General features: G+C 39.4%; 1 protein-coding gene and 1 long non-coding RNA gene across 10 annotated transcripts in view; one reads left to right on the top strand and one right to left on the bottom strand.

Annotated features, from left to right (window-relative positions):
- adgrb2 (adhesion G protein-coupled receptor B2) overlaps nt 1–12,171 on the bottom strand; it is a 333,861-nt gene extending 321,690 nt beyond the window's left edge. For all 8 annotated transcript variants that reach the window (XM_046843925.1, XM_046843929.1, XM_046843931.1 and 5 more), the window contains exon 1: nt 11,443–12,171. The gene's annotated coding sequence lies outside the window, so the exon portion shown is untranslated. The remainder of the gene's footprint in view (nt 1–11,442) is intronic.
- LOC124381948 overlaps nt 1–15,427 on the top strand; it is a 46,792-nt gene that overhangs the window by 26,340 nt on the left and 5,025 nt on the right. The window contains exon 3 of one of the 2 annotated variants that reach the window (XR_006924951.1): nt 7,949–8,676. The exons of the other annotated variant lie outside the window; for it this stretch is intronic. This is a non-coding gene — a long non-coding RNA (uncharacterized LOC124381948). Of the gene's footprint in view, nt 1–7,948; nt 8,677–15,427 lie in introns of those variants that run through there. 2 annotated transcript variants of the gene reach the window in all.

Raw genomic sequence — 15,427 nt, 5'->3', positions numbered from 1 at the left:
CCATTTCCTCTTGATATAACCTTAAACCCATCTGGGAAGATGTTCTAGATTTTGAAATGTGCTTCCTCTCAAGGTTCCATTACAGACGATGAAATGGCACGTTTTCTTTCAACACGCTTTGGATTGGTTGTGTATCCAAGGCCAAATCACACCGTTCCCGGCAGAGGCAACCATGTTTTTTAGCAACATTATCCTCATACACAGTGAATTCAATGATGCCATTAATCATGATGATGTAGGCAAAAAAGGGCTTTTATTTGTACTCGTACAAAAGATTGTTCAAAAGAAACAATAGCCTGTTTCTGCACAATGATGAGTGATTGATTGGACTTTTGCCCATTTTCATGAAAGAACAAAGCCTATGAGGTTGACTGTAGGATAATAGATTAGATTACATTACATTCATGTATATTATCATTGTGCAGAGTACAAGTACAGGGCCAATGAACTGTTAGCATCTAATTAGAAGTAAAAATTGAAATGAATACAGTATAAATAAATTCATATAATACATTCCTGACTTTCAATGTAGGTGTTCTGATAATCCCTGGAGTGTTAAAGAATGGTGATCAGTAGGGGGCAGTATACCGAATTTGTTAATAATTTAACATCATTTAGCAAAGCAGAGCAATTTATAGTACCGTATTGTATAAACTATAGAGTATAAATTTGCCTGCCGCACAAAACGTTAAAAATTTTTACAATCACGTACAATTTTTAAATCGTAAGAAGAACCCGACATAGTCGGCAGACACAGAGCAAGAGGTTACGGCCTCCTCCAAAGAGCATTGGTGGTGGTCTACTTTTCCGTGGCCCACCCTGTATATATACTGATCAGGCATAACCATTATAAAATTATGACGTGAATAACACTATCACTTTATCATGACACCTGTGATGATGAAGTGATAGTGAAAAGTTTCAAATTTGATGCGTTCAAAGTGGGAAAAATGGGCGAGTGTAAGGATTTAAGCGAGTCTGACCAATTGTGACGGCTAGACGACTGGGTTGGAGCATCTTCAAAACTGAACTCTTGTGAGTTGGTGGTCTGCAGTGGTCAGTAAAAACTTTCTTTCGGCTTCTCCCGTTAGGGGTCGCCACAGCGGACCATCCGCATGTTTGATTTGGCACATTTTTACAACACGAACAGCGGTGAACCGGCCGAGGCTCAATGATGCACGTGAGGAGCGAAGGTTGGTCCGTGTGGTCCGATCCAACAGACGAGCTCCTGTAGCTCAAACCGCTGAAGAGGCTCATGCTGTTAATGCTCGACAACTTGGCAGCAAAAGGGGGATCAAAATAATAGTAGGCAGGTGGTCCAAATGTTATGCTTGATCGGTGGCTATAAAGTTATGACTGGTCGGTGTATAATTATGTGTATATATGATGGATAAGTGTGCTGTCTGAAAATCGTGTTTACTGTTTTCCGCACGAGCCTAAGGGCACCGTCTCGTTCATCAGATTCAGTCGCATTCTCTTTTAATAAACAATGACAAAACTATCCATGCACACGCAGCTAAACACATAACTGAATTCCAAAACTGCTGACAATCGCATTCGTTCTTTGAATTCAATCTGGACGCGGATGGATGGTGTAAGATTGACTATAGTTTTTACTCTCTGTGAAATCGGAGCCGGCAGGAATCATTTTCTGGGAAATGTAACCATTTTTATGAACTTTGCAAGGGAACAGACTAACAGATGGTCATTTTAACATCACGGGAGGAATCGAAGCCAAGCATCTGGGCTGGATAACAGCATGCGACCAAAAGGGAGGTGAAAGGAACTCTCGGATCCTGCGACGGCGAAAAAATATTGCAATTAGGTTATAAAATGCGATTCCCAAAAGCCGTTCTGACGAAACTGGAATATCTGTTTGAGCTCGTTTAACCACACTATCTGCAATGATCTGGTATCAGCGATATGCCCTCGCTGAACAAATGACAACTTTGTAGACATATAATTCTCATGTCAAACATGCAGTGTGGATCGAATGACCTTTACATTGTAAAGCCTCTGTTAATCACAGAGCTGTACACCAGGTTCACAAAGTTTTTGATTCAGTTTCTAACCCATGCACATGAGAACTGCAATTACCTCATTCACTTAAGGCACACTGAGAGTTCCCAAAAGTTTGTGGACACCCAACCATAAGATTAGTGTTTGCTTTTTGAACTTTTTTAGTTTTTAACATAAAAAATGAACTCTTCTGGGAAGATGTTTTGTGCTTATTCAGCCAGTTAGTAAAGTCAGGTACTGGTGTGATGTGAGATGAGGAAGCCTGGCATGCAATCAACATTCTAATTTATCTCAAAGGTGTTTAAAAAGGGTTTAAAGCTCTATAGCAGAAGATCTTCCACAACAACCCATATACTGTAGAGAGCATATCTTTGTGCACAAGGGCATTGCCATGCTGGAACTGGTTTGGGTCTCCTAGTTCAAGTGAAGGGAAAGTTTTGTGGGACAGTTTGGGAAAGAACCATACAGTATATGGCTGAAACGGTCAGGTGTTCCAATGCTTTTGTCCATATAAAAAAAAAAAAAATCAACGCAAACTCTCAACCTTCTAAGCGATTTATTTTCTTTATATTTACACACTGCTTGTGTTTGAATTAAAATGATGCTCTCACAAATATTTTCTTTTCACTCGTCCTTTTGTTTTCTCGCACTTCGAATTTCTATGCTAAAACTGTAAGACAAGTAAGAATGGGGTTCCGGGCTTTCGGCCAATGAAATCATGATTACTCAGTACTCAAGATAAAACGAACGAGCCAAAGTAAAAATGCTAATTATTGGGAGATTTGGGTGAAATTTCAGACAGTCCTATCGATTAGAAAGCTGATCCACTCAAAAACAAATAAAATAGACGGTCATACGTTTAACACTTTTAGATCTCTTAGACATTCCACCAAGTTACCGGTCTATGCGATTTATCTTTACATATATCGTACACTGATGATCATTCGTTGGATTTCGAATGTCCAGGATCGTTTCAGTGGCAAAATGGAGAACTTGTTCCTCATGGCATATTGTGTTAGCTCTCATGCAGCGTTTTGAGATAGAAATAGAAAAAAAATTAAATACCAGTGATTGGTCATATGTACAGTTGTCATGACATTTTTGTACAATAAAATGCTTAAGTAAAGATACAGCAAATATTAAACAGTCAAACGCAAATAAAAAGGAAAAAATAGCAATAACGAGACAATCATTTACAAGTGTGTGCAGAAGTGTATGTACATATATTAAATAAATATTTAAATATATGACATATTAGTATGAGGTACTTTTTATACAAATATGGAAGATATGAGGAGAATGTATATCTTACAGTAGGTGTGCAAAAATACACACATACTACTGTATATCTAATAAAAGATATAAATGAGAGACTTGGTGTCAACAGTACAGGCTGGTGGGGGCAATGTGATGCTGCGCGTAAGATTTCATGGTATACATTAGATACCGCCTGTAGAATTGAATACATAGTTGCTTACCAAATGTATCTTTTTTTTCCCAAAATACATTGTCAATAGACAATGGGTTTAATCGCTTCTCTATCCAGGCTCTGACCTCAGCATGGCTAGAAAGTGGCAGGCCATTGGTTCATTGGTTAAGGCGATCTTAACAGTTTAAATCCGAGCACCACCAAGTTGCCACTGCTTAGCCCCACGACAGCTCAGATGTATAAATGAGATCATTGGAAGTCGCTCTGGATAAATGTGTCTGCCAAATGCCGTAAATGCAAGGGTTAGAATGCAAATAGAATGCAAAGGAAGAAAAAAGGTACAGTGTAAATATTCCACCAGCGGATCCAGCATCCTGTAAAACTCATCCCAGGTGAACTCATGACGTCCTGAAGGCCTGAGTGGGTGCAGTAGTAGAGTGTTCTAATGAAACTGTAATTAATTGAGTAAGCAGCTGTGCAATAACAACCATTTAAACTGTGCAATAACCTCATGCAGTTTGTTTGTTTATTCGACGGTGTGACTTATTGTTGGTTTGTCTTTCTTATTAAGACATTTGTTTTTGCTGCTGTAACACGGTAATGTCTCCACTCTCGGATAAATAAAGGTTTATCTTATCCTAACTAAGCCAATAGAAAGTTTCTTGGTCCACCAGAGCGCTTCTGAAGACCCTTGATATAGATCGTACTAGTGAAATGAGCACCGTTTGTCCTAAGATTATTGTTATTCAACCGATCGCTATCGACTATTGACGTGTCAGTGATGTATGTCCTCTGAACATACATACTGTACAGTTTGAGATCTGGTGACCGCTAAGGAATTAGACCTTTAGTGCCTTGCATATAAATGGGGTCAGAAGGTCATCATAGGATAAATGCGATCGATCGGTAAATGACTGATTGCCGTTCGTTGATAGTCCTTTATTTGTGGGAGATATTTGGGGTTTTATTAAGAATATTTGTCCAGCATCAAACCAATTCGCGGTTCTTCGCGTCCGGGAGCTTAAAGTTTCGAAATATCGTGTTTTGTCTTATTCACAGATTTCCGAATGCTCCGAAAAAGCAGGTGCTAAAATGTTTATTCAACTGAATCAACACACACACAGAGCGAGCAAGAGCGAGAGATGAAGAGAGACGGCTTTGAATTTGAAAATCTGAAGATCCTTTTGGAAAAGGGCAAAGCACACAACAGTGTAATATGATGTGATTTAAATGGATTCCGCTTCCCTTATGTCAAGGCTAAGTGCTGGAGCTGTATGCACACTCTGGAAGACCCAGGAGCAATGCAAACGAAATCTGAAGGATTTCATTATCACTCACTCCTCACGGATGAGCTCATACCTGACAAATATTTGCACATTCGCCTTGCAACAGTGTCTGCAGTTGTGTGTGTTTGCGGGGGGGTGTCTGTATGCGCGTGCGTGTGTGTGTGTGTGTGTGTGTGTGTGTGTGTGTGTGTGTGTGTGTGTAGCGACTTACTAATCAAAGATAAATGCGATAAAACAGACGTCGCCCAGCCTGAATGTAATTACAAAGTATCATTCATGTGGTAACTTACATTTTATGGAAATGGTTTGCGTTAAATTTGCATATATGCATATATATGCATATATATATATATATATATATATATATATATATATATATATATATATATATATATATAATCAGAAAAAGTGTTTTATTTTGACCATATTTTCCCCCAATATACTGCGAGTCATATGCGTCATTTGAGCGTCTCATTCCACAGTCAGTCCCCAGTTGCTGTCAGAAGAACCTCCACTCTTCTAGATGTTCTACTACATTTTGGATTCATATAAACTCCGGTCCTGATCTGGTCGAGAAGGTGAGGAGGCCTGGGGTGCAGTACCAAAGGTGTTGAATAGGATTTATAGTTCCATAGCAGGAGATCTTCTACTCCAACCCATATAAAAGCAGATCTTCATGGAGCTAGATTTGGTTTACAGGGTTGGGTCTCCTAATAAATGAAGAGAAATATATGGCCCATATACATTGTGTATATGTTTGTGCATATAAGTGTGTATATATATATATATATATATATATTTCCTATCAAAGTCCAATCTACCAAAACTCCATCTTATGGTCTGATGAACCTTTTGGCTATTATACCAAAATATATGTTTGGCACCCCTATGGTGAAGCATAGAGGCAGCAGTTTCTCGCATTTGGGGCTGCTTTTCTGGATTAAGTTGGACTTAAATTAGAATGGAGAGACGAATAAATCGATCCAAATACCCGATGATTTTCCAATAAAACCTTGATATATATACAGTATATATAAATACATTGACTGCCAATATACAGTATTTTCACAATGAATCTGAATGAAGAGAAATTTCACTTTGTTTGTCCAACATTGACTCGAAGCCTACCTCAGATTCAACAATAGGATCGGCTTCACCAAAAAAAAAAAAAAGATCAAAGTTTTGGAATGGCCCCAGCCAGAGCCCTGATCTAAATTCAATACAAATCTGCGAGGTAACCTGAAAAGCTTCGTGAACAATAGACACTCAGTCAATTGAACAGAATTGATTTTATTTTTTGGCAGAAACTCTGCCGAAGCGATCGACTCTCATCTGAAAAGGTTGAATGGCATGATGAAATCTACAGGTACTTCAACTAAAATGTACCTGGGTTGCATGGGGAAAATAGAAGCGAATGGAAATAAAAATTGCTCGATCCAAAAACCATTCTATACAAATTCGTGCTAACACCTTGGGGGAGAGAAACAGTGTCGCTGGAAAAGTCAGGTGTTTCAATACTTTATGTAGGCAACCATGATTTTCCTCAAATGTGGAGGCTCTCGCTATGTCACACTCATTTCTGGTGTCCTCAATCCAAATGGCCCGGGTGTCTCTCCAACTAGACCAGATTTCATTGTCAACTTGTAATGAGAGTTCACATCAATATATCTCTTGCTACAGACACTGAAAAATAAAATTTTCATAATTTATTAAGCCAAAGGAATCAAAGTGGCAATACATCTTCCTGTAGAGAATTCACCGTGGTGTTGCTCCTGTCCTTTGGGCTGTTGGGGTTGGGAATTGCACATCTTTGTGTAGTAGTATTTTATTAAGGGCAAGGATTACTCACCAGAGCACAGGAAGTACTCCAAAGCAACAGTCATTCTACAGTATGCATCATACAGTATGTCTTACAAACAAGCACGAGTCTATGTTTAGCCTGGGTTTGATGATGTTTCATGCGCAGAGCTTCACCAGTCAGTCAACTTGCTTTTTAAGAATAAAAGCTCAGTATATGGACAAAGATAATGAGACATGAGTATTTCATGTGTAGTTCACAGTGGTGGGTAGGAAGGAAGGAAATGTTATTCATTAGTGTATTTAAGTAGCTTTTCGGGTATCTTTACTTCACTGAAGTATTTCCATTCGGGAGACTGTAACTTCACTACATTTCAAAGTAATATTTTACATTTTACTCAACCACATTTTGCGAAATCAGTCGCTCCCTTTTATTTATGAGGATTAAAAAGCGCTCCGTTCTGAACGTGTTTTGGATTGGTGGTATCTACTCAGCACGAACATACAGCATCAATTCAACAGCCAGATGAACTTTTTGAGAGGGATAACTAATGGAAGAATCTCCTGACTCTGACTCATTTTTTAATAGATGTCAATCGGTGTTTGACTCATTAGTATCTTCTTCTTCGTCTTCTTTCAGCTTCTCCCATAAGGGGTCCCCACAGCGAATCATCCGTCTCCATACCCCCCTGTCCTCTACATCTGCCTCTTTCACACCAACTACCTGCATGTCTTCCCTCACCACATCCATAAACCTCCTCCTTGGTCTTTCTCTTTTCCTCCTTCCTGTCAGCTCCATCCCCAGCATTCTTCTATCGATATACCCCATGTTCCTTCTCTGCACATGTCCAAACCATCTCAATCACACCTCCCTCGTTTTGTCTCTAAAACGCCCTATTTGCGCTGTCCTTCTAATAGTATCATTCTGTTAATAGATTATATTGTATGGATGAAATGGCATGAAGTTTTCCCTTTAAAACCAGTAGACCCAAACTTGATCCTGCATGACATGTGCACAAAGCCTGCTCTTGGAAGAATGAAGATCTTGGAAGATGAATTGGAACACTGGCTGGACCTCAGTAAACAACTTCCCAAAAACAGGAAATTATTATAACAGCAAATATGGAAAGAGACGTTCAAAAAACGTATGTCTGTGTGCCGAACGCCTGCTTTTTATTTTGACCTTCATTCCCATTTCGTGCATTTTCTGCCTGAAAGAGCCCCAAATTCACAGAATGAGAATACACTCTGTATCTGTATGCAAGGGGGCTGTACGAGGCTTCCTCAAAGCTTTGTACTTCACTGCGCTGTTGCATTTCTGCCAGCAGCTCATGCATTTGGCCCGTTCCAGCTCCCAGCTTCTCTAATCTGTGTTCCAACGCAGTAAGGCACCCCTTCTTTCTGTTTTCTTTCACAGGACTGAGTCCCACACAGGAACGTTTCCTTGGAGGGCTCGAGGCATCGCTAATGCCATTAGATTGCCGTTGTGTCCATGCCACAGATGTTCAGGTCCTAAGCGGTTATATTAACTAATGACGGGTCATTATGCATGTCCAGTAACACGACCACAAGTCATGGCAAAACATTATTAATAAATCAGATATAACCACTGCCTATGATGTGATAGATTAGACAAAAATATATATGAATGATTTACAGAAAAAAATGAGATGACAGTGTTCTACCAGTGGTCCTGAATCCACTTCTACAGATCATAGGAAGAGAAAACATGGACAATATGACACCTTTTATAAGCTACACATGTGAGGTCATGGGAAAAGTCTATTATTTTCAAAGGACGTCATCCAGAGCAAAAGAAATTAGAACTTTAGCATCACATTATTGCAATGAATATTTTTTTTTACTATTATATGCACCAAGGCTTCTGTTCAACTGGCTGATCTAAGACCGAAGGAGAAGATGCTTCTGATCAGAGTGATACATTGGTTATAACGGTCCAGCCAATGGTTTAGGTGTCGTGGTAGCGTAAGCATCACGGTGTGGGTGATATTAACTAATATAATAAGATGAAATATCGATGACAACAAAATGCTTGCGCGATTCAATGCAATACAACCGATTAAAATGGCTGTATAGAGACGGTTTTTACTTCTTTTAAATATTTTAATAAAATACATTTTCAATGAAAAATAATTGTCAGTAACTGGAGGCTGTTTGTACGAAGCAACGGGATTTGAAATGCATGCATTTGCAGAAAAGTCTGATAATTTACATTGTTTTTGTGTGGATGGATGGATGGATGGATGGATGGATGGATGGATGGATGGATGGATGGATGGATAGATAGATAGATAGATAGATAGATAGATAGATAGATAGATAGATAGATAGATAGATAGATAGATAGATAGATAGATAGATAGAATCGGAACCTTCGCTATGAATAATCAAGCAAATGTACCACTTCCTTTATTCATATTATTGCAGTCTAATTTAATTCTCTGGATGATGGATTATTACAATATTACCAGTTCCCTTCATCCATTTCTCCCATATTTAAAAAAGGAGCGTGGATCTAATGGGTAAAAGGTCTTTCAGACTCCGCCCACATTACAATGTTTTCCATCTTGACCGGAATTTAGCATTTTTTTTTTCCAAAATGATTCGAAAACACATTCATGCACAAACCAGGGTGACACAGATCTCTGGAATTCTTGCAAAACCACATGACGCCAATCAGATTTTTGGATAATGCATGCCAAAATGAATGAAAGCTTTGGATTGAAAAATGAGATACATTTTTATCGTTCACATGACTTGCGTATTGAACGACTTCAAAAAATAAAACAAAAAAACACCACCATTAGTGCCATCTACTGAAAAAAACAAACTCAACCTAAGAAATAATCATGGGCCTGCGTTAATATGGCGAATCCGTTTCGCACGTTATGGAGCTGTCAGGAAATGAAACGCCTGGCTGAAACTCACACGCTAGAGGAAACATCATATTTAGCCTTGAGTGTGTGTTGAAACCGTGAGGTGTATGTCGCTTTAAAGACTTTTTCGCTTCATTATAAAGCAGAATGGTGAGGAATCAATACAATCTGCACGATTTGGATTCCTATTGTATCTCGGGCTGAACGTAATGGAATGAAGATAACATAAAAGCAAATATTGCTTTTGTGGGGGGAGAAAGAAGTGGGGGGGAGAGGTTCACTGAAAAATTCATGTGGAACAACGTGTCAGGAAATAATCCCCCGTGGACAAACAAAGGAAATGACAAGAGCAATCAGGTGGCTAGGAGACCGAGGTGCAAGTTTAGAAAAACCCTGAGTTCGAGTAGTTTGCTGCACCCACAAGTTGCTCTGCATGGCAGGACATGGTACAAGGGTCAGTGTTAATTGTTAGGGTGATGAATCGATATTTCTTCAGCTTGTAGGAAGAAGATTTTAGGGTTTTGAGCTTTCAGGGTTCAATGTTGATTGATATAGAGCAAGCAAAACCTACAGATACAGTAGATGAAATAGGCTTTGTGGTAACTCCCAGATTATTGCACTTATTTCTGATGGTTTTGCGTTGCCAAAAATTGATTGAGATAATTTACAAGAGCAAAGCATGATGAAGCAATCATGAGGAAATACAGCATGCATATCAAGAACTAGTATTCAGTAGGGCTTTCCTCTCAGCTGGCTCGCTCTATACGGACTCCACTGGCAGATGTGAACGCATCACGCTTCATCTCGATTCGCGAGTGCCACATAACGAACACACACTGCCAAGAAGTGGAGAGACAGGGGAGGAGTTTAGTTTATTTGGGGACAAAAAATTGGATGGTCAGGGATTGGGGTTTACTCAAGCAAGCAAGGCCAAGCTGTCACCTGGCTCATGTTGCACATGCAGTGATCCATGCTCCATTGGTTGCAAGCTAAATAGTGAGCTGCTTTAACAGTGTTTGGCAACATGCACAGCCGCCTGAAAGATCCACACCTAAGACCAATGCATCTCCTCTAATCATACTAATGTACTGTGCATTTCTATTAATGCAACACAGCACAGTAATTCGATGCGACTTGAAATTTTGGACCTTTACATATGTTAATGCGTCTCGAGTGAATTAACGGGGAGACGCACATTCAAAGGGGGCTTTCAGCATCTTCTATTAAAAGCATTTTCATTACCGGGGTAAGACCAGGCTTTCAAGTGGATTCCAGAGAGCGAACGGATGTATGGCGCGCGCACAGGACGGACAGGAGAAAAGCTCGTGAAACGCTCGGAGGCACGAAAAGGGGCTTCGCGATTGCGCGCTCCGCGTCATGCGCATTTCGGTTTTCTGCGCTCAACAGATGGGCGAATGCTCATCAGCAGCACCACCTGCATGCGCGAGAGAACAAGCGAGAAAAGCACGCATGCATCACGCGCAAAGCAGGCGTTATTCCATGAGCGAATGGTGCTTTTGTGATGATAGGCTTTTTTTTTTTTTTTTTTGGAGAAGGCTTAAATGCGTCGTGCGCCAAGCCGTTTCCAAAAAAAAAAAAAATGGAGAAAGCAGCAGGTGTGCCACATAAACATTTTTTGGGAAATGAATGAAAGAAAGAAAAACGAAAAGGCAACAATTCTGGATCCCTCTGTCTTTTTTTCTCCTTTTTCTCCCACAATAAGTGAAATATCACCGAGAATAACTCAATGTTGGTGAGCAGGGATTCATTCATTCAGTGCAAAGTTACTATCAGGACACTCGAGGAGAAAACGTTCGCCAGTGGAAAGGCAAGAAAGAGACCCCCCAAAAAATGCACGCAATTCCGGATCAAATCGGAACAAATCAAGACTAGGACCGATGAGACTTCACGACTCGTGCGCACGCACACAGACTGCTAATACGCCTTGCATGCGTACACACACTATACGCGGTGTGTGTGTGTGTGTGGGATCAGTAAAAAGCTTGGACACTACCTGATCTCTTCCAGCAGCAGTTATTCGACAGTGCCGGATGCGTTTTTTAGGTACACGTGAAGTTCGCCGTCCATGACGCGCCTCAGTTTAGAAGATCGAGCAGCTTCTCGGTCGGTGGAGGAGCGCGTTTTTCACCAGCTATCCGCCCACTGGGGTTCGGTCACGCCGGGGGTATATGTAAAAGCATAGAAAAAATACTGGTGGACACCCGACATCAGGGTTGGGAAAGAAACGCGTGTATGTAGAATTAAAAAATACGACAAGACATCATTAAAAAAAAAAAAAAAAAAAAAAAAAAGAAATCCGACAATTCACAAAAGGAGGTAAAGAAATGTCTTAGTTCACAATCTGAAAGCGCAAACGGTAATTCCAAGATCCAGCCTCATAATTCCATCCGGATTCAATAAAATCGCTCGATGTTTTTTCTTTCGTCCTTTAATTTTCTTTCTTTTTTTTTTACATCCGCGTTTTCCCGGACGGAGTGATGCCGCAGTTCATATTATTACTATGTCGTTTCTCTCTCGCTCTTTCTCTCTATCTATCTATATCTCTCTTTTTCCTTTCGCAGCTCGTTTATATTTCGATCGTCTCGCTGCTCTCTCTCTCTCTCTCTCTCTCGCTTTCTTCCTCTCTCTCTCTTTCTCTCTCTCCTGGAATCCGAGCTCTAACCGGACTAGCTGTGCCGCGCACGGGCGCGCATCTGGTTCCCCCGCATTCGAAACGGGAGGCGCTCTCTCTCTCTCTGTCTCTCTCTCTCTCTCTCCTTCTCTCTCGTAGTGAAGAGGGATGACTAGTTCGCGCGCGCACTGCCTTAGTGACGTCACGAGGCGCAGATTCCCAATCAGGGGTGTCAAACACTATTTCACACCCCGCAAAAAGAAAGAAAGAAAGAAAGAAAGAAAGAAAGAAAGAAAGAAAGAAAGAAAGAAAGAAAGAAAGAATCGCGTATACAATAATGCCTAACAACAGGACCACGGACAGCAGCCGAAGAGCGCTCGAACACCTCCTGAAGAGATGTTCCATGAATTAGAAGGAACGATCCTTAGGAGCCAACGCGTTTCCTTCATGCAGATCGATTATGCAAATATGGACACCTTCGATTGGATGCCAGTCGCACCTCCAGCTGCTCATTCATTCATTCATTTCTTCATAGTAATTAATATTTGATATACAATGGTAATCATGTTATAGCCTCAGATGCTTCATCATTAGTGTCATTTCTTTGCATTCGTTTGTTTGTTTATTTGTTCATTCATCAGTTAACTGCTTGTTCATTAAGATGTTAAGCTATACCCTGGTTAGTCATGCTATTTCCAGAGCATGTCCTAAAAACACCAAGCAAAATCTAGAGACACAAGTGTCAATTATTCATTTATTCATTCATTCATAAGCAATAAGTGCTGGTCAGAGTCCTGCTGTTTCCAGAGCCTATCCTAAAAACACCAAGCATAACCCAGAGAGACACCTGTGTCGTTCATACATTCATTTATTTATCAATGAATTCATTCATATACTTATTCATTCCTTTTCATTAATTCATAGTCAATAACATGTATGCATGTAAAATGTCTGAAGTAATCATCGCTTATCGTTTTTCTCATGCTTAAGATGCCACATCAGTAGTGTAAATTTCTTTCACTTATTTGTTTGTTCATTCATTTGTTCATTCATTCATTTTGTTAATTTAGTTTTGTACCATGGTAAGAGTCAGGCCATGTCCACAGCTTATACTAAAACACCAAATCCATCCATCCATCCATCCATCCATCCATCCATCCATCCATCCATCCATCCATTCATTCATTCATTCATAGTAATTACCATATAATATACAAAACAAAACATCACCCACCCCTTTTCCTAAGCATCAGATGCCACATCAGAAGTGTCTAATTCATTCATTTATTCATTTATATTTACTAAGCGCTGTACCCTGATCAGAATCATGTTATATCCAGAGCTCATACTAAAAACATTCTTTAACCTAGGTACACCATTCATTCATTCACCCATTTATTTGTTCATTCATTCATTGGTAGTAATTTACATATTAAAACATGTAAATATGGGGATCAATTAAGTATTCTGATTTAGTTACATAGAAAAGTAACCCAGCCAAATCTCAAATTTTCTCAAATCTTAAGCATGTGTTCATTCATGTATTTATTTATTCAAGTAAATAACATACTCATCCATAATCTTTTGCATCAGGTGCCACATCAGTAGTGTTGTTTTTTTTTTTATTTATTCGTTTATTAATTTAATTGATTTATTCATTAATTCATAGTAATTAACATATATAGACAAAACTTATTCAGCGTCATTCCTTGTCTTCTGCCTCAGACACCACATAAGTATTGTCCAGGTTTTCATTTATTCATTCATTCACTGTATTAAACGTACACAAACCTAATTATCCCTTATGATGATAAGGGACACTAGTGTAATTCATTCATTCATTCATTTTCAGTACCCTGGTCAGTGTCACGCTAGGTCACTCAGAACCAACAAGCATAACCCGGGAACACACCCATTTCTTAGCCAACATTTCAGAAACATCGCCACAGTGTCACAGAGATCACGTGTCCTGAACTCCTTTTCCTGAAATCCAGACTTTTATTGCTATTATTTTTTTTCATTGTTTACATAAATTGCATAATTCATATTGTTGCTTTGAAAAATGCAGTTCAAAGAAAATGCAAGTAATTCAATAGAGCTCGATTTCACCGGCTGATTCAAATGTGTGTTATAATTACATTTACCGCATTTATAACCCCAAATAACACATTTTATTTATTTATTAATTTTCTGAATCAGATGGCCAACATTACGTGCATACCTGACCATTAAACCTATTTACTGTTCTCGAAAACGATATTGAAAACACGCAATTATAAAGACTTGTTTCAGCATGACAATGAAGAGTGGAGGTTATGATAGGAGCAAATGTGGAATGCAAATTGTTCAAAAAACACATACGAATCTTATAGTCAGGTGATCACTAAATATATGTGTTTATATTATGTATAAATAAATATCAATTCTTTTTATTATTTACAATTCAAAAAGTTCCAGAAACGTAGGCAGCCCAAGGCTAGGTCTTGTGTCATTCCCAGTGGACTTGCATTCATAATTGAAGAAGCAGAACACAAAGACATAATAAAAAAATATAAAAAATATGCTGTGACACTCAAAAACATTAAAACTACACCTGGAACAAGTTACATAACTTATACGGCTCTATTCGCTCTGACTTGAACAGGATCCTGTGTGTGGTTTTGAACCGTATTCAGTCAGCACAATTTGCCCTCTCATCCTGCATACTTCATCTACAACAGAGTCGTGTTTTATTCTATTTATTTATTCAGATTGAATCCTTTAAGCCTGAATATTTTGAGTATATTCAATAAAGAATTCAGTCAGCAAAGGACCCCCTCCATCATCATGATACTTATTGAAAATTAAGGTTCAAGACATCTGGATTTTATATATATGACATGTGCAGAGGAGGGACATGGGGTATATAGGTAGGAGAATGCTGAGGCTCGAGGAAGGAGGAGAAGAGTAAGGCCAAGAAGGCGGTTTATGGATGTTGAGGGAAGACATGCAGGTAGTTGGGTTGAAAGAGACAGATGTGGAAGACGGGGTGGGTATGAAGGCGGATGATCTGCTGTGGCGACTCCCTAATGGGAGAAGCCGAAAGAAGAAGAAGCAGAAGAAGATATAATGGTTTATATGGTCTAATGGTTCAATGGTTTTTGGTTGTCTTTGGGTTGTTTTGGTTGAGGTTGAAGGCTTATTCCCGGAAAGAGGAATCCTGAACCAACATGGCAACCATTCCATCCATACTTCACCATTATACCATGCGATTCCATCCAATTGGAACCGACTTCGCAATACAAAAAGACATGAAACGTACATCCAAGCTCTGTAAGCGTTATTTAGAGAGCAAGGAGTCTTATCTATCATGGAATGACCTGCCTAG

Source organism: Silurus meridionalis, chromosome 29, assembly GCF_014805685.1.
Source record: "Silurus meridionalis isolate SWU-2019-XX chromosome 29, ASM1480568v1, whole genome shotgun sequence".
Taxonomy (NCBI): Eukaryota; Metazoa; Chordata; class Actinopteri; order Siluriformes; family Siluridae; genus Silurus; species Silurus meridionalis.
The sequence above is the reverse complement of the archived record's forward strand: the minus strand, read 5'-3'. Positions and strand labels throughout refer to the sequence as shown.